General features: G+C 42.4%; 1 protein-coding gene across 1 annotated transcript in view; it reads left to right on the plus strand.

Annotated features, from left to right (window-relative positions):
- The window catches only part of CDH13 (cadherin 13), a 620546-nt gene that overhangs the window by 114720 nt on the left and 477828 nt on the right, over positions 1-27998 (plus strand). The window lies entirely within an intron of this gene.

Below are 27998 nucleotides of genomic sequence, written 5' to 3' on the forward strand. Positions count from 1 at the left end.
TATTTTAATATTCTGAACTCTTGAAATTAGGGCTGTTGTATGATATTGAGTCACTACATATTTCCTAGGCACCAACAGAGAATTGATAATGCCAATGAAGGCCAGATATTAACAAAAGAACCATTCATACAAAACAGCCCTTCTGCAAGGACACAGATCAGCTTTGCTGAGGGTAGCTCATAAGAGGCCGAACCCTAATAACCTTACTGGTGCAAACCAATGGGGCTAGACAGCCATGGTGTGGCCCTTACTGAGGATCTGAGAAGACTTACTGTAAACATGTAATTTAGGTCCTACAAATCCTTAACGTTCATTAGAAATCTAAGAGTGACATGGGAATGAATTCCAGCTTACGGCTCTTAAATTTTTTAATATGGGTCTCCTATGTCCTAGTGTACATCAATGCCTGTACCAATTATTACCCCACATTTTGCTGTCTCTTCTTTACATGCCAATGATTTTTGTTCCACTTTGTCCATAGAATAGTGTCTCCTTCCTTTTTCACATACAATTTCAACATAATCCTAAAATGATGGGGTGGAGGGCGGGGGAATTGATTGAAATGTTTACTTCATATGCAACAAAATAACAAAAGAAAAACTGATGTAACCTTCGTTTCTGTGCCATGGCATTCAGCAAGTAGGCAGGCATGACAGTGACTTACAAGATAATTAAGCCCGGTACCTTTACAGACCTATAATTTAAAGGAACTCAAAGAAGCCATAATGAGGAGGGTTATAAAGAGTGACTGATCCAGCGTCTTATTTCAGTATTTAGACTTTTGGCTGGGAGCACTTTCATTATATTTCCGACAATAGCTATAGTAGTTTAACTTAAATCTTCCATTTTTTTAAAAAAAATGGGTTAGCTGTAGGGCTAACAAAGGCTGAACAAACTTTTAAAAGTCAATGGCCGAGGGAAAGGTTTTGATTTGCATTTTAAGTTGTATTGAATGTGAATATAGATTGCCGGGGAAAACAAATGGCATCAGAAAGTTATTATAGCATGAGTAGGGGTGGTTAGAACATTTTCAACTAAAGGAAATTTTGTCAGCCTTTCCGTTTCAACTAAGGAGATGTCTACAAGGCCAGCAGAAACCTGTGGTGCTGAGTCTTGCAGCCTGGGTCTACAGACTCAGGCTTGCACTACAATTCTAAAAATAGCTGTTGTACACATTTGGGCTCAGGCTTTAGAGCCTGAGCTCTGGCCCAAGCCCAACCACGAGCCCTGCAGCCTGAATCTGTAGACCCAGGCTCTGAGACTCACTGCTGTGAGCGTCTCCTTGCCATGTAGATGTACCATAAGTCACCTCAAGAGCAAGAGGGACTCTCTCACATGCTATAGCTGGCTAGTTAGGGCACTGGCATGGAATCAGAGAAACCCTGGTTCAAGTTCTTGCTCTACCTTATTCAGCGTGATTTTTGGAGGAAAACTCTCTGGTCTGAAGCAGGGGCTTGAATCTGAGTCTCCAGCATCACAGAACAGGCTATAACACACACTCACTCTTCCATTTTTGTGAAAGTGTTCAAAACATTTTGTTCCAGTGTGGAACAAAAAACAAACGTTGAAACCTGGAAGTTTGCCGTGAAATGGTATTGTGCCCTTTAGTCAGCTCTAATTGTGAGACGAGGGATGGGCGCAGATCCAAACAGCCCTGAATGCTGCTGATAGATCTGGAGCCAATCTTTGGGGCCCAGTCCCTGTGTGAAAGTCTTGTTCTTTATGAGCCACATCCTGAAGTTCTTACTCAATTTTTATTCAGTCTTCCTGAATGAGGCAGCCCTTCCATTGTCTTCAATAGCAGGTTTCCTGTGAAAGGTATGACCTCAGGATCTGAACCACTATTTTTGTGAGAAACGGGAGATTTCTCTGAGAAGAAAAACAGACTGTTGGCATGGGGTATCTATATGCATGTTTGTGCCGTGCACTTAACTATATCTATCAATGCACATTGGTCCTCAACTGCTATTCAGGTGGTGAGATTCTCTTCTTCAGACTCCCAAGTGTACTGATTAATGCTCAGGACAGGTTTAAAAGCCATCAACTTCACTTTATTCATAAATAACGTTTGATATGAACTCTGGCCCTGGTCCTGGGCTCTGTTCTGGCCACTTTTTGCTGCTCTAGTGGAAGAAAACCAACCTAAATCTGCAGATCCAACTGTTGGCTGATCTCCCCAACACAGGTGGATCCTCAGAGGGTGTAGTTACCTGTAGTGTCTCCTACACCTGCAGCCATCAACCTTTTTACAGCTGCTGGTATAGGGGACATGACTGGGAGAAAGGGCTGTGACCAGCGTCCCCATTCAAAATGATAATCCTCGCCTGTAGTAAGGGCATTGGCAACTTGTGGCTGCTTAACCTTGTCTTGGGAAACTATCCTGGTGTAGAGCAACATCAGGATTTGTTTCAGAGTAGCAGCCGTGTTAGTCTGTATCCGCAAAAAGAACAGGAGTACTTGTGGCACCTTAGAGATTAACAAATTTATCTGAACATGAGCTGCAGCTCACTTCATCGGATGCATGCAGTGGAAAATACAGTGGAGAGATTTTATATACACAGAGAACATGAAACAATGGGTGTTACCATACACACTGTAACAAGAGTGATCAGGTAAGGTGAGCTATTACCAGCAGGAGAGCGGGGGGACTTACCTGATCACTCTTGTTACAGTGTGTATGGTAACACCCATTGTTTCATGTTCTCTGTGTATATAAAATCTCTCCACTGTATTTTCCACTGTATGCATCCAATGAAGTGAGCTGTAGCTCACGAAAGCTTATGCTCAAATAAATGTGTTAGTCTCTAAGGTGCCACAAGTCCTTTTTTTCTTTTATCAGGATTTGGTGACAGTGGAGAGAATCTTTCCAGCCTTCCATCTTGTGTTCACTGAGCATTCCCCAGTGATGTCAGAGAATCAGTCCCAGAGCTGATGGATTAATCCAAATCTTTCTAAGGAGGATTGTATTTTTTTAGCAAACAGTTCAGTTATTATTTGCCTATATTAAGTCCAACATAGTCTGTTTTGTCTTTCTGTGTGTCAAATTCAAGTAGAATTTGAAGATTACATTGTCCTATCTGAAGTGATTTTATGATAAATTTGAACTTAAACCTTCGTGCTACAATCTCAATGTGTCAGCATGGAAACAGCAAAACTGCTCCATCTGCGTGAGAGATGAATCTTGGCTAAGAATAGCTCTGATTGGAACTTTAGCATTTTAGTATAATTCTGTAGGGTTACGATAAGCATATGCTAGAGCAGTGCTTAGCATGCAGTACTTAGAGTTCCGTACCTTGTTTAATTAGAGGATAAGTAGTTATTAAATATTTCCCCACTGCCTGTGTCTGCAGTTTCTCTTTTGAAAGCTTGTAATCTACATCTGTGAAATCCCATTGTTAATGGTTCTAATTACAGAATCTCAACATGTTTAGAAATGACTGACAATAATTGACTAATACAGTGACTGGCAGTCTAGGTAACATTAGCTGTGAGCCTGAAGAGAGACTAAGTAAACGATAAACCTTTAGAAAGGGTGATTGCTCCCAGTCAGAGTTGAGATGGCTACTGGGAAGATATATTCTCCAGAGTTGTCCTCTAAATAAGTTTTTGGATTCTAGTGATCTAACTCCCATTGAAGCCTGTGGAAAGACTCCACCTGACTTCAGTGGGAGATGAATCAGGTCCTAAGTGATTCAATTAATGAGTGATTTAATTAAGTGATTCAATTCATAGCTAAAACATCACCAGTGATTATAAAGATATTGCCTTCTTTCTTAGCGGTTCTGCTTGTTGTGTCTTTGAGACATATCTGCTTATTTTCCTGTCGGAAAACATTTTTACTTTTGTTAGCTCTCCAGAGGCAACGGATTCATTTTAGCAGGATGGATGCTACTCTGCCTCCAGCATAATCAAGAAGATAGCCAATTAGATGCTGATTAGACTTTTTATTGACTAGAAGAGGTGGAAGAAGCAAAAATTGTAGTTTGATTTTTCAGATCAAGTTTCCTCTGAAACTTACTTCAGAGGTTGTGTGTCTGTGTAATACATACATATATTTGTGTATTATGGAGGGACGGGAATCCCTTCATTGTTAAGGTTGTAACCAGATTCCATTCTAAGTCCTGTTGTTAGCACCTCCCCTATAACTATGACTAGTGACATTGGTTTCTGTCTGTTTTAGGGTGTTCTACAGCAGTGGCTTTCAACCTTTCCAAACTACTGTACCCCTTTCAGTAGTCTGATTTGTCTTGCATACCCCTAAGTTTCACCTCACTTAAAAACTACTTGCTTAGAAAATCAACCCTAGAAATACAAAAGTGTCATAGCATGCATAGGCACCGACTTCCCCTCTGCCCAGTGGGTGCTCGACCTGCCCCTGCCCCCTTCCCACCCCCATTCCACCTCCTTTCCCCACAGGGAAAAATTCTTCTTTTTTTGGGCGGGGGGGGCAATGCACTTTTCTGTGTGTTGACAAACTCTGCCCCTTTTCACAGCAAAAGGAATTACTTAGAAATTTTCTTTGCAGAAACACAAACACTGAAAAAATAAAAGCAAGATACCCAGAGCCGGGTTCCAAAGCAGATAAGGGACAGGCGGATAGTCACAAATTCTAGCCAAGGAGTAGCTGTACCACATGGTGCCCAGGATTCTCCCATACACAAGGATGAAATGATTAAACAGAAACTGTCAACCCCTCAGGACTCTTTTCAGGCACCAGATGGGAAAAGAAAAGAAGAGATAAGAGGGAGGAGCGCACCCTTGGACACCATGAAATGTAGGAGCAGAACTTAAAATAGCTTCTGTTAGTAGCTCAGAAAGCAGGGAATGAACTTGTTGCAGTCAAGCTGCCCTGTACCATTCACTTTAACTGACTACCCCTGCGGTATTCTACACCGCCTGCAGTTTCCCTATTTTAAAGTTTTGGTTTTCAACATTATGGTAATATATGCTTGTTACATATAATGTTGAGGAGAGTAGACTGAGACTCAGGAGAGCTAGGTTCTGTTCCTGGCTCAGCTGTTGGCACTTGTCCTGTGGCAAGTTACTTCACCATCCTGTGCCTCCATAGAATGAGAATAGTGATTCTTAGCCCTTTGTAAAGCACATTGAGACCTATGGTTGAAAGGTACTTGTCAAGGTTCCTTCCCCACTCTGAACTCTAGGGTACAGATGTGGGGACCTGCATGAAAAACCCCCTAAGCTTATTTCTACCAGCTTAGGTTAAAACTTCTCCAAGGTACAAACTATTTTACCTTTTTGTTCCTGGACTTTATTGCTGCTATCACCAAGCATCTAACAAAATATAACTGGGAAAGAGCCCACTTGGAAACGTCTTTCCCCCCAAAATCCCCCCAAGCCCTACATCCCCTTTCCTGGGGAAGGCTTGATAAAAATCCTCACCAATTTGCATAGGTGAACACAGACCCAAACCCTTGGATCTTAAGAACAAGGAAAAAGTAGTCAGGTTCTTAAAAGAAGAATTTTAATTAAAGAAAAAGTAAAAGAATCACCTCTGTAAAATCAGGATGGTAAATACCTTACAGGATAATCAGATTCAAAACATAGAGAATCCCTCTAGGCTAAACCTTAAGTTGCAAAAAGACACAAAAACAGGAATATACATTCCATTCAGCACAACTTATTTTATCAGCCATTTAAACAAAACAGAATCTAACGCATATCTAACTAGATTGCTTACTGACTTTTTACAGGAGTTCTGAGCTGCATTCCTGCTCTGGTCCCAGCAAAAGCAACACAGAGAACCCTTTATTCCCCCTCCCCCCTCCGGCTTTGAAAGTATCTTGTCTCCTTATTGGTCATTTTGGTCAGGTGCCAGTGAGGTTATCTTTAGCTTCTTAACCCTTTACAGGTGAAAGGGTTTTTTCCTCTGGCCAGGAGGGATTTAAAGTGGTTAGCCTTCTCTTTTATATTTATGACAGTACTATATCAGAACTAGGTGGTATTATGAAAGTGTGCTATATTTTGGTCTGAAATCACCAAGATGAAATTCACTGGACAAGTGCAAAGTACGGCACTTAGGAAGAAAAATGAGACAAAGTACAAAGTGGGGAATAGTTGGGTAGGCAGTAATACTGCTGAAAAAGATCTAGAAGTTATAGTTGAGATGACTCATCCATGAGTTACCTCTGAGCCTGCCCAAGCCTGATGAGTCATCCCTGAGCCAGAGAGTATGATGTGTCATCCACAGCAATTACCTGCAGGTCTTGTGATAGGCCCCATGCCGTTCAACCAGGGTTTAGCCAATCCTCAGGCCAGAGCCCGCTCATGTGATCCCAAGGCAAATGTATAGACTCCTAAGGGGAGAAGTTTTTCCGGTCTGCTCACCATCACTACCTGGCTGGGAATGTTCTCATTGTCTGGTAGTTCTGACACACTGCCTGTACTTCAGTTCCAGCCAGCCCTTGCTCCTGCTTGTACTTCTGCTCTAGCTGGGCCTTGTTCCTGCTTCAACTCTAGCCCCTGCCTGCTTCAACTCTAGCCCCTGCCTTCTGCCACTCTAGCCAGTCCTTGCTCCAGCCTGCATCTGCTCCTGTCTCAGCCAGCGATTCTGACAGTAATGGGTCACAGACTGAATGAGTCAACAATGTGTTTCAGTTGTGAAAAAAGAGGCTAATATAATTATAGGGTGTATTAATAGGAGTGTCATAGGTACAACATGGGAGGTAATTCTCCTGCTCCACCCAGCATTGGTGAGGTCTCAGCTGGAGTACTGTGTTCAGTTCTGGGCCCCAACCTTCAGAAAAGCTGTGGAAAATTTGAGGAAGTCCAGAGGAGAGCAACGAAAATGATAAATCAGGTTTTCTAAATCTTTTATGAGGAAAGGTTAAAAAGTCGGCACATTGTAGTCTTGAGAAAATACGACTGAGGGGGGACCAGACAGCAATTTTCAAAAGTGTTAAGGGCTGTTATAAAGATGGTGACCAGTTGTTCTCCATGTCCAGTGATGGTGGAACAAGAAGTAATGGGCTTAATCTGCAGCAAGGGAGATTTAGATGAGCAGTTAGGAAAAGCTTTCTAACTCAATGGGTAGTTAAACTCTGGAATAGACTCCCAAGGGAAGTTGTAAAATCCCCATAATTTGGAGGTTTTTTAAGAACATGTTAGACAAACACCTGTGAGGGATGGTCAAGGTTTGCTTGGTCCTACCTCAGCACAGGGAACTGGGCTAGATGACATCTCAAGTTCCCTCCCGCCCCCCCCCCCCCTTCTGTGATTGGCATCATCGTGCCATAGGTTCAAATTGCAGCATGTTTTTTTGGATTTCACTGTCTGCTCTGCCAGTGTAATACCAAAAGGCTGCAAAATTTTGTTTATAGCAGAGGAGAAATGCTGAGGCCCTAGAGCAGAGGTGGGCAAACTACGGGCCACAGACGACCCACAGGACCGTCCTGCCTGGTCCTTGAGCTCCTGGCCGGGGAGGCTAGTCCCTGGCCCCTCCCCTGCTGTCCCCCCTCCCCTGCAGTTCCGTCACTGCACAGTGGGGCTGCGAGCTCCTGCTGCTCTGAGTGGCATGGTAAGGGGATCCTGGGAGGTGGCGGTTGGATGGGGCAGAGGTTCTTGGGGGGGGGGGGGGTGGGTGTGTGGTCAGGGGATGGGGAACGGGCATTGGATAGGGCATGGAAGTCCCGGGGGGCCTTTCAGGGGGTGGGGGTGTGGATAGGGGGCGCGGGGGAAGTTGGGGACAGGGAGCAGGGGAGGTTGGATGGGGGGGTGGTCCCAGGGGGGCGGTGGTTTAGGGTGGGGGATCCTGTGAGGGGGAGGTCAGGGGACAAGGAGCAGAGGGGGTTGGAGGTTCTGAGGGGGGCCGTCAGGGGGTGGGGAAGTGGGAGGGGGCGGGGTCCAGGCTGTTTGGGGAGCCACAGCCTTCCCTACTCGGCCCTACATACAGTTTCGCACCATGATGTGGCCCTCGAGCCACAAAGTTTGCCCTGCCCTGCCCTGCCCTAGACCGTAGTGACTGTCTATCTTAGCACTGATGAAAAAGGATCAATATTCTTGTTATAAATCATGATTCTATAATAGAAGAAAAAAATCATAGGGAGAAAAGTGAATACGTAAATTGAGTCATTTTGCAGTACAACTACTGTAGGTTATTTGAAAACATCATAAAGTACCAGCCACTATGCTATAACCAGTAATTGGTCCTATCAAGGAAAATTAGGATTTTTTCAACATATCAGTTTGGAGGAAAATTCCAAATGGGCTGAAAACGACCCTACAAGTGTATGAACTGGACTCTCATATGAGAAATTGACAAATAGGTTTGCTGATTTTCATCTTATTAGATTTTACAAGCAGCAGTTGCTTCAAAGAGGAGTGCGTCCAATGCTTTATTTTACATATCATTTCAAGAGACTACAAAACTATTCCTAAAGTCACAGTGCTCCATTAATATTGATAATATACTTATGAGTTCTTATGCTGATCAAAAAGATCTGATATAGAAAATTGCTTCTTTTCAGAAAACTTTGAGATATTTCATATTACAACATAAAAAGGGTCCATTAGGTTTTCAAAAACACGTAGTTTGTTTTAAATCCGTAACACAAAAATCTTTGTTTCTATTATACTGTAAAGTTTAGATACAAACACCAAGATTAGATGAAATATGACATTTCTGTACTTGCTGAAACAAAATGTTTGTCATATTATTCCACTAATGTACGAATCTGTATGAGATTTGTTTGCAGGCTTTAAACTTCATCCACATGAAGCCATAGGTGTTGGTATATGGATAGTATTTTGTTAAATAGCTTTTCTCCTTTTTATGGCCACCCATTGAATGATTTAAGTGAAAATCATTTTTAGTTGAGATAACCTTCAAAATCCCTATAACTACATAATCACATTTTACTTTAGGTCCATGAATGCAATACCTCATTGCCATCAGTGGGTGAGTCAATAACGTGTTCCAATTATTTCTATGTGTACATTTATTAAAATCCCCATTGCGGCTCTCTGTGTTGTGAAATCATTATACAACATAGAGCTCTCTCTAAATCCTCCTTAGCCACTCAAACCATTATGCACCCAAAACCCCAGCCAAACATGGGTCCTCTGCTCCCTGAGACTGATTCAAAGTCCAGTGAACTTCAGTCAGGTTTGGATCAGACCTTCTATGCAGGAGTTTGAACTATTAGATCCATGTAAGTGTGGTTCTGAGAGCTTCTCTCCTGGCTCACAGTCCCCCGCCTGGCAAGCCGTTCATGGCTGACAGAGACATTCTCTTAGCAGTGTACCTGAAGTAAAGAGACTCCACTGTGTACACCCCATCCCTGAGTTCCCCATCCACTCAGCTACATCACTGCATCAGCTCTCACTGGTGCTGATAGCCAGGTGTAGATCTTCAGCACTTGAGTGCATTTCCCCTGCAGATTTCTGCTGCTGAACAAATCCAGATTTCACATCCATTGGTTCTGGAATCTGCCCTAACAATGTACCATTGATTGAAGAATTATCATGGTGCCAAGAGATGTGGCAGTTGCTATAGAAGCAATTGCCTTTTGTATTGAATGGCAGAGTAAAGAACATGATCCACTGATGATTCTGATTAGCTTACATTCCATCTTTGAGCAAAGTATTTCTAGTAACATCTCTCATTGTATGTGTAAATGCTTAGATCAAATGTTGTTAGCCATAAGCACCGAGTTTTTCTTTTGCCCCTGGGGTTGCTCCACCCCTGCTCTGCCCCAAGGCCCCGCTCTCACTCTGCCCCTCCCCTGAGGCCCCACCCTCTCTCGCTGCCTCTTCCCACCCTGCTCCAACACCTCCCCCAAGGTCCCATCCGCCCACCACTCCCTGCTTTCTGCCCGTCCTCAAGCACCTCCCCCAGCCGCCAAACAGCTGATTGGTGGCAGCCACCAAACAGCTGTGGCTGGTGGGTGCTGAGCGACCACGATTTTTTTTTTCCCGTGGGTGCTCCAGCCCTGGAGCACCAACGGAGTTGGTGCCAATCTTGTTAGCTAACTTTGCTCCCTTTCCCCTCGATGCACAACTTCAGCATGTAAATGAGAAATAGTCAGTTATTTAAGGAGAGAAAAATGGTCTTATCGACTGGAAACATGAATAATTCACTTTGAAATTATAAGCTGTTGGCTGCACTGCATGTTCTGTGCTTTCCTAGGTGAATAATCTACATTCTGATTTTATATGAACTAGAGATGTACTTATCCTAGGAGAGGGACTTTGTGCTTGTCATTAGCAAACAGAATCCAGTCAACACAGAACGTTTTAAGTGTTAAAGCTGAAGTGAAATCATAAATAATTATTTGTATTTATTTCTTAAAGAGCCACGATCAGTGACAGAGTAACTGGGTAGACTGAAAAATTACAAGAGAACATATTCCAGAATAAAGTATTTAAGAATCACAATTCCCTTTATGCACCAGCCAGGACCTGAGTATAGAATTTTGTGTTTTGCAAGAAGAATAGATGTTGTCTATGTATCTATTTCACTGTAACATAGGCAGCCGCTTGTCGTGCTGTTAGTGTGGACATGTGGTTTCTTTACAGGTGAAATGAAAAAGCCCAGATTAAATCCCTGCACTGTAACCAAATGCTCTGTTTGGTTTTTTTAAATGCATGTAGGCCAATCCTGTGCCCACTGGATTGACAAAGCTTCCATTATTTCAGTGGGAACAAGGGTTGTTCAATGATTGTATTGTTGGAGTAAAATTCATCCCCATACAGAAGGCTTGGAAAATACCCATGCTCCATTTATGTCCCTCTGAAGCATTATCATGAGGCAGTATTGGGATCGGAGTGGAGCATAGGCCTTGTGCTGCTTCTTTGCACAGGGATGAAATTCCCCTTTATGGTTTGGGATAATAAATAGCTCCCCTTGCCACTTCAGGGAGAGGGGGGCTGTCATTCTGTGGAGTGTCAAGAAAATCCGTAGCGGCTCCTGTCAGGGTTCCCTCCCCACTCTGAGGTACAGATGTTGGGACCTGCATGACAGACCCCCTAAGCTTATTTTTTACAAGATTAGGTTAAAACTTCCCCAAGGCACAAATCCTTTCCTTGTCCTTGGACGGTATTGCTGCCACCACAAAGTGATTTAGACAAAAATTCAGGAAAAAGGACCACTTGGAGTCCTCATTTCCCCCAAATATTCCCCCAAACCCCTTCATCCCTGGGGAGGCTTGAGAATAATCTACTAACCAATTGGTTACAATCTGAGCACAGACCAAACCCCTTGGTTTTTAGGACACTGAAAATTAATCAGGTTCTTAAAAATTTTTTTTTTTAAAAAAAAAAAGGTAAAAGAATCACACCTACAAAATAAGGATGGAAGGTAACTTCACAGGGTAAATAAAAAGATTTAAAACAGAGGATTCCCCTCTGACTCTGCTTTCCAGTTACAAAACAGGAACAAAATTACCTCTTAACATAGAGAAAATTCACAAGCTAAAACAAAAGATAATCTAATGCATTTCCTTGCCTTACTTACAATTTTTGTAATCTTAGATGCTCATTTCAGGTATGTTTTTAGGAGATGTTTTTCCTGCCTTGTCCCTCTCTCTGTCCAGAGAGAGAACAAACAAAGAGAGCACCGACAACCGCCCCCAGATTTGAAAGTATCTTCTTTCCCCATTGGTCCTTCTGGTCAGGTGCCAACTATGGTAATTGAACTGATTAACCCCTTACAGGTAAGGCAATTCAGTACAGTTGCCCTGTGTATATTTATGACAGCTCCTTTAAGGGTCACCCCTTTGGGGATTGCAAGGAGGGTCTTGGGAGTGGGGAGAGGGTAGCACCTGAGCAGGTTAGTGGGGCTCAGGTAACCATTGGCCCCTGTGCACCCAGGGAAGGATATATACACATACCCTTTCTGCAGCCCCATAACCCTTGTACAAGAGGCAAGTGGTGGGGTCCCAGCAGTGGGTTGGAGACGAGGGGTGGTGGGATGATGGCAGACACCCACCAGGTGGAAATGATTACAGAATGGTGGTCTGCATTGTATGAATGACTGAGAGAGAGTTCCTTGATGAGTTAATTTAATAAAAGTTGTGGCCTAATTAAACCCCATCTCTGACACCTTGTCTGTCTTAGTGCACATCTGGCATGATGTGTCGAGCTGCTAAGATTTATAATGACATTGTGAGGAAATCTGCTCCAGAGATGTGGAGAAGATGCAGAGGACTCATTGGGAGAAAAGCTTAAATTTAAAATTCATTCCAGTAACTGGGGGATGTTGGAGGGAAAGCAACAGGCTAAATGTGATTTACAAGAATGTAAAAAGAGTTCATAGAGGATAAGATGTCCATTAAGATACGTAATAATGTCATATTTATAAAGCAGCTTTCATCCTTTAAGATTCTTAAAGCATATCCATAAGAGTGTAGCTAGTGTCTATCTACATACAAACATCTGCATAATATGAAGTATTTAGGTGGATCTGTTTAGTATACATTAATGTATAAGTGATGTATAACTTCATCACTGAAATGTAGTTGCTTTTATAGTGGGGATTTTGGAAAAGGACACAGAGACCCCCCACTCAGTATTAAAACTGCCATGAAATCTTTAATATCCATTACAGAAACGTATTTTTAGGTAGCCCAGTAAAGAGACTGAACAAGAGAAGTGACAGACTGGAACCCTGCAGAACCCAAGAGAGCACCTTGGAATAGATGATGAATTGTCCACTACTTTCCTTTTGGTCTTTTCAGACAGAAAGGAGCCAAGCCATTCAAGAATGATCCCATCAGTCCTTGTTGTAGTCTACAATCACTTGTGTAGTTCATAAATGAGATTTTAGTTGATGATCTCCTAGCATCGATTATGCTCTGACGCAAAGTAAAATTTTCTGAGAACAGAGTCCTGAGGATTCTTGATGTTGCTGGAATTGTCTTACCACCGTCTATTCCATAAACTTCCCCAGATAATGGAGATTTGAAACAGGGCAATAATTGGACTAATTATTCATGTCAGAAGATGATTTCTTGAGTATAGTAGTTTCTCTTTTTGGAGGCATCGATAATCATGTCTAATAATTACCCCCAACACTGCCATGTTTCAGCAGCCAAAAGGAACAATTAATACAATAGCACCTATCTTAGCAAACATCTCCAGCATCAGTGACCATCACAAACAAAGAATACTCTGCATTTGTCCTCACCCGAGAATACTGCTATCACAAAGACAGGGAGTTCATTCTGGATCTTGGCAAACTTATCTGGTGATGACCTGATTCTGTCACCATTACTCACATTCATCTCTACCTTCATCTACACGTATTCTTATGCCGTAAGAGGGACTACTTGTCACAGCGAGGTCCTTTTCATCATAAGAGTGGCAGAATCAAAATTCAAAAATCACAATAAGCATCACATTCCTCAGTTACTGGATGCTTGTCCCTCAGCCTGCGCCGCTTCCAGCTGCTCCCATTGGCCTGGAGCAGTGAACCGCGGCCACTGGGAGCCGCGATTGGCCAAACTTGCAGATGCGGCAGATAAACAAACCAGCCCGGCCCGGCCCAGCAGGGGCTTTCCCTGCACAAGCGGCGGAATAAGTTTGGGAATCACTGATCTAGATATTTGCCCTCCCATTTTATCAACCACGAGGCAGCTGAATACTGTGAATCTGTACAAGTGGAGTAAAAGAACACCTGATCATTGTAAAGTCCTGCCTTGTCAGGACTCAGTTATTGCCATTGGTCTTTTTTTTTTTTTTTTGACGCCACCAAAAATCCTCAATATATTCTATTATCATTAAATAACGAGCTGCATAGCATGCGTAGCTTCTATGGCTCTCCACTCAATGAATTCATAAATGGTGAGAGGTGTGATCTCTACCGCTCAGCGCTAAACAAGATCTCCATTTAGCACAAGTGCCAAAAGTATGTGGTGTTGGAGCAGGAGAATGAGGTCTATTCCTGCTGTCACCGTGAAGTTCCAAGAATGCCACACTTTGCTGCATAGTAACAAACAAGAAACTCATTGATGACAATAGATTTGTTTAAAATATTTTATTTGAGACCAGCTACAGTGAAATGGCTGGATTCAGCTTTTGGCAACACAAATCATTTCATCAGCAAATGTTCAGACTCCTGTAGGTGGAAATGTATTAACCTGCCTGTGAGTCAGCAGGTACACTTGGGTTTTATGGTGTCCAATTTTTGTTGAACGATTTGGCATCTCTTAGATCTTTAAAACATTTTGTCTTTCATTTCTTTTCTGTCTCTAGAATTACTTAAACTTTTGTGGTTCTGAGAGAAATGAATTACAGATCTAGTACGTGCAGCTTTTTCAGATAGGGGCTAGAAAATAATCCCTTTAAAATGAGACATGGCTCTTGCACTTAGTGTATTGCCTTCTCATGGACTGTACTTTATGATCTCAGCATGATACCATAGTTCTTGCTACTTAAAAGGGTCATGCTTTGCATCACCAATCAAAATGGGCTAAATGTTTAACTTTGTAGAGACAAATGCATTTTAAATAATGGCACTAATCACACTAGAGAACTATTGCATATTTTATGTGGCCAAGTACCCAGTTCTACAGCTAGTGTCAAGGCGCTATTGATGAAGAAGACTTTTGAGTGTTCAGTCAGACATGACCTGTGTGTTCACAGATGGAAATAGTTAGTCTGTTGTTGTTTTGTGAACTGTATCACCAAATTATTTATATCACTATATAAATGGCAAGGTTTTCCATGGCTTTAAGGACTTTGCAAATAAGAATCAGTGCAGTACCATGCATTTTGCATGTGTCCCTGATGTTTTGAAATGGATAAGCCTGGCATGCACAAGCATATCCTTCAAATGAGAGAGGACTTATAAATTTTTCAAAAGATTAAGTAGTGATTGTCTGCATGCAATTTAAAATTTATTTATTTACTTTCCTAACACAAATCTGCCTTTGAGATAGCATGTAAACATCTTGGTAGAAAATTTATTCATTTCTGATTATTTTTTAAACTGTTCAAGGCTAATATGTTGCATAAAGATCTACCATGAGATCACCTGAAAGAGACACAGTGGCAGTACTTTATCAGCAATAAACTGCACCATCCCTTTATTTGGACGATCAGCCCACCCTTTTTTACATGTGTGTCAGTGCCTGGGATGTGGGCTGTCAGGCCTAGTGGTTGGAGCAGGAGTTGGTAGCCAGGAGTCGGATCCCAGGGTCAGAGCTGGAGTCAGAAGTTAGAGGCCAGAGTCAGGGGTGAGAGTCAGAGTTAGGAGCGAGGAGTTGGAGCCCAGGGTTAGAACTACAGTCAGACTAGAGCCAAAGTCAGAGGTCAAGAATTGGAGCCCAGGGTCAGGACCAGATTACCTGGAGAGAGACCAAGCAGGAGCAGGGTTTGGGAACAAGCAGCCATGGGCACATGCTTTGCGCAGCCACTGAACTGCTGCTGCTGGCCTTAAGATCCAGTCTGCTGATCCTTCCAACCAATCAGGTGGTGTAGCCAATCAGTCAGCCTACTACTGGCTAGCTGGACTTGTTAGGTTGCCCAGAGACTGTCTCTGCTGCAGACCCTGATTCTTGACAATGAGCTTCAAGGGCTTGATCCTGTGTTGTTCTGAGCTTGCCCTGGGAGATTCTGGGCCCCTCTGTATGCAACTTCAGCCCAGAAAGCCCTCATCACCATCCCGCACATACTCACGACCCAAAAGGCTAGGGAATTGAATTCTGTTCTTGGTTCCACCTGCAAAACTCTGCTGACTTCAATAAAATAACTTCTGATTTACACCGGTGTAACTGTCAACAGAAATTGTCCCAATGGCTTTTTTTTTTTGAAGCACAACATTTCTGAATATTTTAAAAGGCCACATCAAAACATAAAGGCTCTCTTTCAAGCTCATCAGCGTACTTATGAAGTAAGGCAGTTGAATTATCTCATTTGGGGTATTATCAACCTGATTCTATGCTCATTGAACTCCATGCCAAACTCTCAGTGACTTCACTGGGATCATAAACACTAAATGTGAAGGTAGAGTCTCTGTAGAATAATAGGTTTCAGAGTAGCAGCCGTGTTAGTCTGTATTTCCAAAAAGAAAAGGAGTACTTGTGGCACCTTAGAGACTATGCTCAAATAAATTTTAGTCTCTAAGGTGCCCCAAGTACTCCTTTTCTTTTTGTAGAATAATATAGTTTTCTCTTTGTGTGGGAATAATATTCTGATACTCTCAAAGCTTTCTGCTGATGTAAAGCATAAAGGCAGTCATTTTTGCTTGCTGGAAAACTCCTGACCAATCCAAAAGACATCGTGACTAAACAGAGACACTGTCAAGGCCATCTGCATTAAATCATTTCCTTTCATCTATGTGATATCTCCCAACAAGGAACTGAAAACAGCATACACTATTCTCTACCGTTGGGTGTGGGTTTTTCCTGGGAGTCAATGTTGAGAAAACTTATAGAATTTCTATTTTCTGCCTTCTAGCTATGTCACCTTTAGGATCAGCTTTTTACAAAGAAATGCTACAATCTATGCCTAAATTAGGAAGCGTGTGTCACAGTATTCTGTATTTGGTTTGGAATGGCTGAAACTCTCATTGGTACAGCCAATCTTTTGCAGCAGGGGCGCTGCCTAGAATAAAATCATGTGTTTTACTTGTTTTTACAGGCACTGACTCCTAACTACTCTAGAATGACTTTCTGAAGAGATACAGGGGATGAAAATTTTGCTGTCTTCCTAGAAATGGGTAGTTTCTAGTGCAGATCAACTTTTTAAATGCACTTTTTGAGTGCAGAAATATTCCTGCTAGGTAGTGAGTATCCAAGCCTTCTTGTTAAATGATAGGCTGTTCCATCCCATGTTATTAAAGAAGCACCCTCTACAGAATAGTGAATAAATTAGGGCTATATTGTCACTTTTTTCCTAGCCCCTCAGTAAGGGGTGGAGCTCAGTTAAAGCACAGCAGGGAAGGAGTTGAGCAGTTCTGGCCAACAAACTTGGGACTGTGTGTGTGGAGGGGGGGAGAGGGGAATCAAGGCTATTCTCTGTTCCTGTCTATCTACCCAATGCCCATCTGCATGGGTGAGAAGGGGTTTTGCAGTCCTGCAAGCCTGCTCTTCCTTGATACCTTCACCCGTTATTTTGAGACTGGCCATACAGTTAGTTCACACTATGCCTCCTTAATTCCTTGTGTTGATATGTAGGGCAGAGGGCCTTAATGAGGATAATATTGCTTACTCCAATTTCCACTTCACTTGCAACCAGTCTATATTTCTTCAGTTGCTTCCACTGAATCCTACATTTGTGTCTGCATGTGTTGACCTGTCTTCAAGTCAGTAAGGGAACTGAAGTCAAATGTGTGATGGCCACCATCTTGGCTGAACTGGGGTCATCTAGAGCTAAAAGCATAAAGCACCATGGTTCTCTAGTCAAGGCTCTAACAGACTTTCATCTTTTGTGGATTAGATACCAAGAGCGACCTGTAACACACACTTACCAGTGGATTACTTATACATCAGAAATGTTTCTAGATTCAGAGTATCATATTAAATTACATTAGGACAAAAATTAATGGGAAGTATCTCTGTAGTGTAGGTGGGAAAGGTGGCCTTATAATTTTCCTGTTGGGTACTGAAGGAGCTGATTTTACTGCAGGGACAAAATCACTTCACCGCCTCGCAAACCAGAAATATGGGGCAGTCTATCTTTTTCTTTTTTAATCGCTTGGTGGACTTGAATCAAACTGGCTGTTGGTAATTAAACCTTGTTCTTTTAGTCAGCACTCAGTGCATTAGGCTGCGTTGTGGGTCATTTTATTAATTGAAAATGTGTTTAGGATGATTGTGGTTTGGATGAGTGACTTGATTAAGCCTTTGTCTTTAAAAGTGTAGAATGGGAAAACAAGGGGGAAAATTAATCTTGACACTAGACAATATGTCGTTGTTCAGTAATATATGTAACTGTGTAGGAAGCCATTGCTAAACACAGTGCTAATCCATGTGATATGCATTTATAAAATAATAAATTGTACATAAATATTGGTATTTTTCGAGGGTATATAAAGGTCTTGCATATGAAATGCACAGAGCTATGTAAGTATTAACACAGTGTAGAGGGAGGGAAGGGGTGACTAGAATAATACAGGAAAACTACAAGGGAGAGAGCAGGAGCATTCAGCATTAATATTTATTGTTACAGTAGCAAGGTTGAGGCTCCCTTGGCATTGTACAAACACATAATAAAAGACAACCCCTGCTCCAAAGGGCTTACAGTCGATATAGAGAACACATACACATGGGGTGGGAGTAAGTGGTGTTTATCCCTGTTTCACACATAGGGAACTGACTTTCCTAAGATCTGTGGCAGAGCTGGGACTTGAATCCACATCACCTGAATCCCAGTCTAGTGTCTTAATTGCAGGCTCAGTCTTCACCTTTAGGCACTGGGAAAGCCCCCTGACTCAGGATTCACCCGCTCACCAATGCTAATATGTGCCGAAAGGGGCTCTGTGTAAGCCTCCAGCTTTCCAGTTCTTCCTTCATAGGACCTCTAATGAGCCTCTAGGGCTTCAGGAGATCTTCAGCTGGATGCTGCTGAGGCAGCAGCCTGAAATCCCAATCTGAACTTCCATGTTCTTTCAGCACTCAGCATGAGCCATCCCTGCTCCGACACAGCGTGTTGCATTTTGCAAGGAGCAGGAGACTCTGGGGCCAGTGGAAAATGAAAAAGCCCATTGTGTTCTGTTCAGCTCTTTATATTGAACACGGAAAGTGAAGATATGATTAGAAAACAGGGACCTGACATGCGAGGCCCTGCAGAGGGCAGATCCAGCAAAAATACATGGTTGAGAACTAACAAAGTCATTGTGACAGACATGGCAATTTCCTGCCATCCCTTGAAAAAACTTAGTGAATTAAGTTTGTCTTTGGGATCTGTTGTATTACAAATGCACAATTTATGTATTGTGGAATTGTATGTACCTTCTCTAGGGAAGAGACGAGACCAAAGCAAATCCTGGGAAGAGGGAGGAGTGTCAAAGGACTATTTTGAACAATGTGGCAGATAAGAATGAACTTTTGGGACAAAAAAAAAAGTTAAGTGGGTTTCCTAGGAAGTACCTGGGTGAGAGAGGAATGCAAAATCCCTTCTCTGGTGGTGCAAAGACCCAACCTTCTGAAGCTGTGCCCTGAGGAGAGAAGCATTGTTTGCTGATTGCCAGTTACATGACGACAGGATCAAAGGCCCAAGCTGTATAAAGGAAAGAATGAACTATTCATGGTGGTTCTTGTTCTGAGCTTAAGCAGTTATGAACTTGTAACCACAGAAAAAAGCCCCGTGAAGGGTTTGAAGGACTTATCACCTTCCAGAGCCCTGATTGGAGTTGGGGATAGTATCCGTGTAGGTTTTTTTAATGTTTCCATTAGTAATGTATTCACCTGAAGAATAAATGTGCTTGCTTAATAAAGTAGGGTTGCCAACATTGAATTTTAAAAAAGTATGGGACTGTTTTCTTAGCACTCCTGCCCCACCCCTTCTCCTGATGTTGTTTATTATTATTAATAATAATTAGCAGTACTCACCTACTGAACGCCAGGGGTATTGCAGCACTCAGCAACTCCCCATCTTGTTGTAGAGAGAGGAGAAAATAATGGAGTGTTGGCAGCCCTGCATGGCATCTGGAGAGACAGCAAAGCTGGCCACTAAACCATCTGGTTTGCTTGGGTGTATGTGATACCATTTACAGACCCAACACTAAGTCTAAAGGAGTGAAGAAACAGTATGGAGCCAAGAAGACTCTGGCCCTCAGCAGCTGAAGAACATGCTCCAAATGGAGGACCTGCCAAAATGAGGACTCTGATAGTCCAGAAGAGGATGGGGGAGAGATGAGACTGAAGGAAAGCAGTCAGGCTGTAGCTTCTGGGCCTGAGACACCTACAGAGGAAGGGTCTGGATGGTGGGTAAGGCCTGATCTCCTGTCTTCCCCCATCTTTTCCCTAACAAGGGGGAACAGGATGCTGAAAGTGAGCTCAGAAGCACCAGCTGATTGTCTGAGGGCTTGGCTATATTTGCATGTTATACCGCAATAAAGCCTCTTAGAGCTCTCTACCTTACTCCCTGTCCACACTGGCAAGGCATGGAGAGCACTCTAACTACTTGGCTGGAGCGCTCCTGGTTCTCCACCTCCACGAGAGGATTAACAGCTGTTGCATATTGGGTGAGACTCTGCAGCTCCAGTGTAAACGAGGAGTTACGTTACAGCACCCTGATTGACCTCCGGAAATGTCTTTTGTCTTTGTTGTGAACTCAGGAGGAATGCAGAAGAGGCCCCTTCAAAGCTCCGTTTCGGAGTGCTGGCTGTTTATCTGGTCTGAGTAAAAAAACAAACAGCTAATGTTTGCTTTGAGTGAGTGAGAGGCAGGGGAAAGAGAGGGGTCTGAACTTACAAGACAGCATGCTGACACACTCTCCGCACCCCAAAACCCACTCTCTCTCCTCCCACGTACACACAACACACTCCACCCCACCCCCTCCCCATTTGAAAAGCACATTGCAGCCACTTGAATGCTGGGATAGCTGCCCATAATGCACCACTCCCAGTGCAGGTGCAAGTGCTGCAAATGTGGCCATGCCAGTGCGCTTTCAGCTCTCAGTGTGGACAGACTGGAGCGCTTTCCCTAGTGCGCTCTCCGAAGGCTGGTTTAACCCAAAGTGCTCTACAGCTGCAAGTGTAGACAAGCCCTGAATGGTTGAGACTGTGTGAGTAAGAGAGAAGCAGAGTGCTGGGACCACACCCCAAACTGAAGAGAGAACAGAGGAGGCTGGTGTGGAGTATCACTTCAAAGGCTGAGACTCTCCTCACCTCTTTCCCCTGGGGGCCTGGGATGGGGCCCAGTGGAGATGGAGCTTTCAGGTTCCCCTACCTTTCCTTCATTTGACTGAGAGAACCTGGGGAGCACCAGGGGTACAATGAATTGTAACTCTGCTGCCACGTCCTCAGACTGCCTGGCAAGGCCATCCCAAGACCCCAGGAGAATGAGCTGCAGCCTGCCCACAAGGTCTGCTGGTCCCCAAGTGAAATTTGCTACAGGGTATCACAGTGTAGGCAGGGAGCGATGCGGCTTGGAAATACCCCTCTCTGAAGGGGGAGAGATGTGAGTCTGTGCCCAAGAGAGGTGACAGTCGAGAAACCAGAAGGCTAAGAGTTGGGTGCGTTTGATGGGCCATGGAGAAAGGGAGACAGTTGCAGTTACCCTGAACACTGACAATTATAAATGAGCAATTGCAACACAACTCTGATTTTAGATTCCTTTAGCATCCTTCATTTGGCCCTGGTTTCACAGGTTTTATTGCGGCAAAATCAAATAAAAACAATCAGTGTCGTGCACGTGACACCGGCTGCTACTGTTCGAGCATTTGAGAGAGGACTAGTTTGGCTGCAATACAGTATCTGAGTGTAGCAGGGTGTCTTAATTCAGTCTAGATGCATTTGTGATTGTTTAACAGAGACAGTTAAATAACTTGCAGTGCATATTTGATACATTTGGCCTTTCTTTCTGTTCACAAACTGCCTGTGAACAGACTTTGGCATTTGTGACTGTACAAATTATTCACAGCTATGTGTGAAATTCTTTGAGTAATTTTTGATCTGAAGATTGTTCACAGACCATTCCTAGAAACATCCACCTGTGTTAGTTATGTGATTTACATGATATTACCTCTGCATCAAGATTTGCATGGCTTGTATAAATAACCAACAGAGGATGAAATGCAAATTTAAAACAGACTACACTATTTAAAGAATTTGCTTTTGGTAAATATTTGAGCTTAGTTTACTTTTGGCACGTATTTGATTTATTATATTTTATAGAAGAAGGTGAAAACAAAAAGGTCATCTCCATGATCCAATTGATTTGAGAAGGGAGGACATAATTCCTGGAAAACAGAGACTTAAATTTACAAAGGGGGAAAGAAGTGGGATTACATGATGTAAAAGTAGTGGGGGAAATGGGCCTTGGAAGGTTCTCTGGATGAAAAGAACACTCCCAGCAATATGAAGCTATGAAAGAATAAGCTGTACGTTCCGGGCATATTACAATCCTGCTAATGGCACTGGGCATGGTCTGGTTACTTGATTGCTTTCTACAGTGAAAGGATGGCCTGGCCTATTAATAGAATGTTATTTTGTTTCTAAAATATAATGTTGTGGTTCAGATCAGGATTTAGAAATTTTGAATAAGCCCGGAAGAGCAGCAACAAAAAATCTTGCTCATCTTAGTCATGTTAACAAGGCCTTCCCTCAAATCAATAGGACTAGTCATGTAGGTAAGGTGAGATGGATTTGGTCAATACTGCAGTATAGATTATATACAATTGTAGACCTAGCACTGGAAACCAGATGGAGTCCTTTTCTCGTTTGTGTTGACAGCGTGAAAAATATTTTTGTCAATTGTGTGTTTTTTAACGATATAAGCATTGTTAGGAAAGCTGAGCCGTCATATTTGCTTCAGTGTTTGTGCATTGATTATAAATAATTTCCTCCTCTGTCGGAGGCAATGATTTATAAATGCAAGATCATCATTCAAAACTAAATATAGAATTCCACTAGCAAATGTTGCTGCTTTCAGCTAGAGTGAGCCATATATGGACAAAGTATGATACTGAGTAAAATCTAAAACCATGGTCTGCGCTGCTTGTGGAAACATACATTCAGAGCATAGCCAAAGCTATGTAGACCCACAAAATCCATAAATTTAAAAGAGAAAAGGTTAAAAAAACATGCACTGCTGAAAAATGACTTTAAAAAACATTTTCTGGCTTCCTCCCAAAGAATATGTAACCTTTGCTTTATTTTATTAACTATTTAGGACTTGACCCAGCAAAGGTTTATGGCTAATGGGGCTACTTGCAGAGTATAAAGTTAAATGCATACATATGTCTTTCCAGGATTGGGGCCCTATACTAGAATATAGAAACAGAGTCCGATACTCAGTTGCCTCAAAGATTGACTCAGCCCAGCTGAGGAGGGGTGGAAGGGAAAATGTCTTTAAGCCACCTTTACAGAGTCCTGCACTTAGGACGGTAGAATCCCTTGCACTGCTACAGGCTGGGAACCAACTGGCTAAGGGGCAGTTCTGCAGAAAAGGACCTAGGGATTACAGTGGACGAGAAGCAGGATATCAGTCAACAGTGTGTCCTTGTGGCCAAGAAGGCTAACGGCATATTAGGCTACATTAGTAGGAGCACTGCCAGCAGATCAAGGGAAGTGATTATTCCCCTCTATTGGGCACTGGTGAGGCCACATGTGGAGTACTGCATCCAGTTTTGGGCCCCCCATTGCAGAAAGGATGTGGAAAATTTGGAAAGAGGCCAGTGGAGGGCAATGAAAATGTTTAGGGGGCTGGGATACATGACTTATGAGGAGAGGCTGAGGGAACTGGGGTTATTTAGTCCTCAGAAGAGAAGAGTGAGGGGGGGGATTTGATAGCAGCCTTCAACTACCTGGGGCGGGGGGTTCGAAAGAGGATGGAGCTAGGCTGTTCTCAGCGGTGGCAGAATACAGAACAAGGAGCAATGGTCTCAAGTTGCAGTGTGGGAGGAGCGATGGTCTCAGTTCCAGTGGGTTATTAGGAAAAACTGTTTCACGAGGTGGGTGGTGAAGCACTGGAATGGGTTACCTAGGGAGGTGGTGGAATATCCATCCTTAGAGGTTTTTATGGCCTGGCTGGGCAAAGCCCTGTCTGGGATGATTTAGTTGGGGTTGGTCCTGCTAGATGACCTCCTGAGGTCTCTTCCAACCCTAATCTTCTGTGATTTACATCCCCAATTATCCAGAGCTTTTCATTGCTGGATCAGCCTGATATAACTTAGACTGAGTCCTGCACTGTTTTTAAATTCCACCAGCACCCAGGAGGCTGTTTGGCAAGTTGTGGGTTGCTGGAGAACAGCAGCATTCCAGGCACAACTCCTAAACTGAGGGCTGCAAATGAGCATAGTGCTCAGCCAGCTATCCCAGCTCTATGCTACTCAGGAATCCCCAGATAACTGAAGCTACCAGGTGTCCAGCTTCTTTGTGTGTTGCAAAGCAATTATTCCACGTTAAAAAAAACGTACAGTGCAATAGCACACTGATAGAAATTTTCAAGAGGAAAGAAACTCTTCAGGTAGTCCTCATAGGTATGTCTCCAAGCACAATAGTTGCTTAAAATTCTGGCCAAACATTTGCCAAATGTTCCTGGAATTCTTCGTCAGGGTCAAATCCTTCTGCTAGCTAGACCAGGGCTGAGTGGATGTGAAAAGAGAAGAACCAGACTGCACCATAGCAGCTCACACCTAAATACATACACACAATTCTTGGTTAGCATGTAAGAATGTAGCTAATAAATCCTATGGAAGGCAACTGCCCTTTAAAAAAATATGACTTCAGTATTTCCCACAAGTAGCCTCAAATATTGTAACACTCTTGTAGCAATTTTCTCAAGTGCAGTACAATGCTGTTGTAGTTTTACACTGCAACAAGATGTTAAATATGAACTTCATTAGAAAGATGAATTCTGCTCTCATAGAAACTCTCCCCACAAGTCTAAAACAAACCCCCAACTGCACCTCTAGAGACCTCTATAAGTTACTTTCATAACAAAAAAAATTGTTTTAATTTTTTTGAGGAAAGGTTTGAGTCAGATCATATTGTCTGGATCTGTTAACTCATTCTCAATATTACCTTTTCCTCTCCCACAAACACCTACCCTCCAAAACTTAGCATGAAAGGTATATATTTTTCTAAATCACCATCCTGTACCTGACTTTTTAATGGAAGAAACAATATCCAGAGCCAAGACTAAATATTTTATTCACAATAGAGAGGAAAGTCTCTCCCGCACTGAAACTGAGGCTGTAGATTATTCTGGGCTGATAAAAAGATACAATGGTAGGAAAAGAACTTTCTTATAAAGAATACTGCTCTAAAACAATATCTCTCTGAGGGAGGAAACTCATCTGCATAATTACACATAGTCAATTCAGTTTTAGAAGCCTCTGGAGTATAAATATAACTTACTCAGGGGAACTGTTTTGCCAAAATAACTAACGAAAGTGTTTGAGCAACTTAGCATTTTGATCATTAATAGGATTATTCAGAACCACAGTGGCAGATGACATCTTCCCATACAAATTAACTGCCTCATGACTGAGCGGATAGAAATTGGCAGATTCTAAGAGCCCAGAATGCCACCAAGTGAAAAACGAACAGGTGGATTTAATAATTGCAAAATTGCCAAGCTAATAGGTGACATGGTTTAACTGTGATCATCTTCACGAAATACGACGTCGCTCAGCAATTATCACTTTTAAAAATCCCAGTGGTGGTTTGACTGACATTTCTAATATTCCAGTACCATGCAGGAGTGTTTGACTAAGCATAATGAAGGACCATTATGATGTTATACACTTAGCTAGCAATCATCAGTTATGCTTTAAATTTAGGTGTCAATATTAAATCATCAAGAAGGATTGCCGCAGGTAACTCTTTCACAATCTCATCAATAATGCCTTGCCAAGTACAATCCTTTAGAGACTTAAAATTTACAGTGAGCCTAACATGCTTTTGTGGCCACATAATTATTTTTATTATGCTTTGTGGCAGTGTTGGCTGCCAAAAGAGGTTGTCCTAAAATCCCAGTGTGACAAAAATCAATTTTCAGATGCAAATTAGGGTACCATAGGTGACATTTTTCATACCCAATAAATTGCTTGTCTGTGGCTTTGAACTAATGGCCACATAAACAAGAGCGATTGGTGCCAAGGTATTGCATTATAATCTCTGTGAAGTTTTATGTGACTCATACTACACATTGAAAAGAGAAACACAAAAAGAGGGGGACACTTCTTGCAAGAATCCTTCTTCTTATCCTTTTCCTTCAGTTTTACTTCATGTATCTCCCTTTTCCCAGCCCTTGACTCTGACTCCCCACCTCTTCTGTCTCTCTCTCCCTATTAATTCCAGTTCTCTCAGTGATATCTTTCTACAGCAATTTTTGCTTTACTACAACAACCCCTCCCTCTCCTTCCTCCCCTGGGAAATCTGTCTGAAGAGTAGCCCTTACTAATTAGCTTGTTACATTCTGGAAACTCTGCTTCTACCATGGTTATGATCCTTGAAATGATGAGCAGTGACAGGAATTCATCCAAAGCTTCTCGAGTGCAGCTTCTGATGAGCCACCTACCTAGCCCAAGTAACTTTGATTTGAATTTCTAATATAAAGAATACAGTTTAGCAATAAACTAGGAATTTGCAGTGTAGTTACAAGCAGAAAAAGGCGAGGACCAAAACTTCTGATCTAAACACCCTTAAATCTTGAAGTTGTTTGAAACCCAAACTTCGATCAGAATTTGGCCTCTGTCTTAATAATGGGTTAACCCAGACCTCTGGATCTCTAATTAAGAGGCTGTTTTGTCCATTACAAACATGAAAGGTCAGTTTTTGATAACATTTCCCTTTTCTGAATCACAAACACCACAAGTTAGATATTACGCCATAGGGATGATTAATAGTGCTGTGGAGTCATACCAATAACCTGTTTTGTTGTATTTATGTGCACTTGCATGGTGCAGTAGATGCATTTTAAAATGCCAATTCTAGAAATGTTAGGGTTCTAGTAGTAAGTATAGTGAATATCACTGGAACTGGTAATATCTCTAAAAACAGAATGGACTTTTTAGGTGAAACATATGGAGTTTGACTTTGAATAAAGTGCTGGCAATTTCTGGACGCTTGTCCAAACCTTATCTGAATAATCCAACTCTGGTGAGCCTGGTTATTTAGATGGGTCATCCTGGGAGGCCTCTGCTGATTGTGATGCAAATGAAAACCGGGTGAGAAGAAAATTCCTATGGTATGTGGACATTTTAACTCCCAGTCCCCGTCCTGAAATGGAATCTGTTTAACAAACAAAACACATCATATTTACTTGGGCATTTTTCAGACCTCTTTAAAAAGGTTCAAAGTTAAGTTCAAGTTTTGGATGGAGGCTCAGATCAATCTTTATTTTATTTAAACTATTCCTTTTTTCCTCTCTACTTATTGATTCAAATAATATCATTAGGAAAATATTGTCAGGCTAAAATAACTAAGACGCCCACTCCTGCTATCTCATTTGCCCATGTGGATCATGGGCCTATGAATATGAAAATAAATTACCCATCTTTTGGAAAAGGAAGAGGCCATTTCTGTTTATCGTTCTGGTAAATGGTATTTTTTCATGTCATTGTTCTTTAGATATATATGTAGTGTGTTTTCCACTGCTGCTTGCAGCATTTACCTAGCTCTGTGGATCTGAAATATCGGTACCTGCTATTAGGATCACAGAACAGAGAGCAAAGTTTTTGTATGTCAGAGTTGTCAGCACAGCAACGCAGCATAACAGGTTCCTGACACAGTGCAGGCACAGCTTACAAAACACATTTTTTAAACTTTTGTTTGTGCCACTTGGTTGGCTGAATTGCATCGGTTTATTCCTTAGAAACAATAGTTTATTCTCATTGCCACAGTAATGCCTGGCAAGGCATAGCATATGGAATTCAGGGCAGCATGCCACTACAGACTCCACCCTGTACTTCTGGAAGGAGAAATTGTGATGGAAAGTATGAAAACTACTGTTCCAACTTCCAGTCCTTTTAAGGGCACCACAGCTGTTCCCCCATCCAGATATCTAATCTGTCCTTCTAACCACCTATATAGCCCCTATTAGGTAGTATCTTAGTACTTCCTCACCAAGGAACATGGCCCTTCAACTAGTGCAGAGACTTTGAAGACAGCTCCTTAATTCAAAGATTTAGATGGATGGCAAGATTTTCTCACCGGGTTACAGTTCCTCTGTACTACTGGGGATCCAGTAGCAAATGCCCAGCAGAGAGTTCTCTTGGTAAAGGAGATTTGCCTGTTATTTGCACCATAGCTGGACCTTGTGCCTTTGTCCTCTTTTTCCAGCACTGGAGGTGGGATGGGACATGTCATAGGTCAATTTACCACCACATTCTTCCTTTCTGGAAGCAGCTTCAAGTTGCATGGGGTCAAG

Source organism: Eretmochelys imbricata, chromosome 12 (genome assembly GCF_965152235.1).
Source record: "Eretmochelys imbricata isolate rEreImb1 chromosome 12, rEreImb1.hap1, whole genome shotgun sequence".
Classification (NCBI taxonomy): domain Eukaryota; kingdom Metazoa; phylum Chordata; order Testudines; family Cheloniidae; genus Eretmochelys; species Eretmochelys imbricata.